Consider the following 1806-nt stretch of genomic DNA (forward strand, 5'->3'; position numbering starts at 1 on the left):
GCCAACACCACCGGCATTGGGCCACAATCACACCGACAAGAAATAAAACACTTAGCCGGTACTGGCCCGAGTCTGGGTTCTGAAACTGAACCGACATCACCGGCATTGGGCCACAATCAAGCCGACAAGAATTGAAACACTTAGCCGGTACTGGCCCGAGTCTGGGTACTGAATCTGGGCCAACACCACCGGCATTGGGCCACAATCACACCGACAAGAAATAAAACACTTAGCCGGTACTGGCCCGAGTCTGGGTTCTGAAACTGAACCGACATCACCGGCATTGGGCCACAATCACGCCGACAAGAATTGAAACACTTAGCCGGTACTGGCCCGAGTCTGGGTTCTGAAACTGAACCGACATCACCGGCATTGGGCCACAATCACGCCGACAAGAATTGAAACACTTAGCCGGTACTGGCCCGAGTCTGGGTACTGAAACTGAACTGACATCACCGGCATTGGGCCACAATCACGCCGACAAGAATTGAAACACTTATCCGGTACTAGCCCGAGTCTGGGTACTGAAACTGGGCCAACACCACCGGCACTGGGCCACAATCGACGAGAAATTAAACACTTAGCCAGTACTGGCCCGAGTCTGGGTACTGAAACTGGGCCAACACCACCGGCATTGGGCCACAATCACACCAACGAGAAATGAAACACTTAGCCGGTACTGGCCCGAGTCTGGGTACTGAAACTGGGCCAACACCACCGGCATTGGGCCACAATCACACCAACGAGAAATGAAACACTTAGCCGGTACTGGCCCGAGTCTGGGTACTGAAACTGGGCCAACACCACCGGCATTGGGCCACAATCACACCAACGAGAAATGAAACACTTAGCCGGTACTGGCCCGAGTCTGGGTACTGAAACTGGGCCAACACCACCGGCATTGGGCCACAATCACACCAACGAGAAATGAAACACTTAGCCGGTACTGGCCCGAGTCTGGGTACTGAAACTGGGCCAACACCACCGGCATTGGGCCACAATCACACCAACGAGAAATGAAACACTTAGCCGGTACTGGCCCGAGTCTGGGTACTGAAACTGGGCCAACACCACCGGCATTGGGCCACAATCACACCAACGAGAAATGAAACACTTAGCCGGTACTGGCCCGAGTCTGGGTACTGAAACTGGGCCAACACCACCGGCATTGGGCCACAATCACACCAACGAGAAATGAAACACTTAGCCGGTACTGGCCCGAGTCTGGGTACTGAAACTGGGCCAACACCACCGGCATTGGGCCACAATCACACCAACGAGAAATGAAACACTTAGCCGGTACTGGCCCGAGTCTGGGTACTGAAACTGGGCCAACACCACCGGCATTGGGCCACAATCACACCAACGAGAAATGAAACACTTAGCCGGTACTGGCCCGAGTCTGGGTACTGAAACTGGGCCAACACCACCGGCATTGGGCCACAATCACACCAACGAGAAATGAAACACTTAGCCGGTACTGGCCCGAGTCTGGGTACTGAAACTGGGCCAACACCACCGGCATTGGGCCACAATCACACCAACGAGAAATGAAACACTTAGCCGGTACTGGCCCGAGTCTGGGTACTGAAACTGGGCCAACACCACCGGCATTGGGCCACAATCACACCAACGAGAAATGAAACACTTAGCCGGTACTGGCCCGAGTCTGGGTACTGAAACTGAACCGACATCACCGGCATTGGGCCACAATCACACCACACAACTTTTCTGATGCAGAAAAGCTAGTTCATGCATTCATGACCTCTAGACTGGACTATTGTAATGCACTGCTAGGTGGTTGTC

This window comes from Sinocyclocheilus rhinocerous, unplaced genomic scaffold (genome assembly GCF_001515625.1).
Source record: "Sinocyclocheilus rhinocerous isolate Xijiao unplaced genomic scaffold, SAMN03320098_v1.1 scaffold541, whole genome shotgun sequence".
Classification (NCBI taxonomy): Eukaryota; Metazoa; Chordata; class Actinopteri; order Cypriniformes; family Cyprinidae; genus Sinocyclocheilus; species Sinocyclocheilus rhinocerous.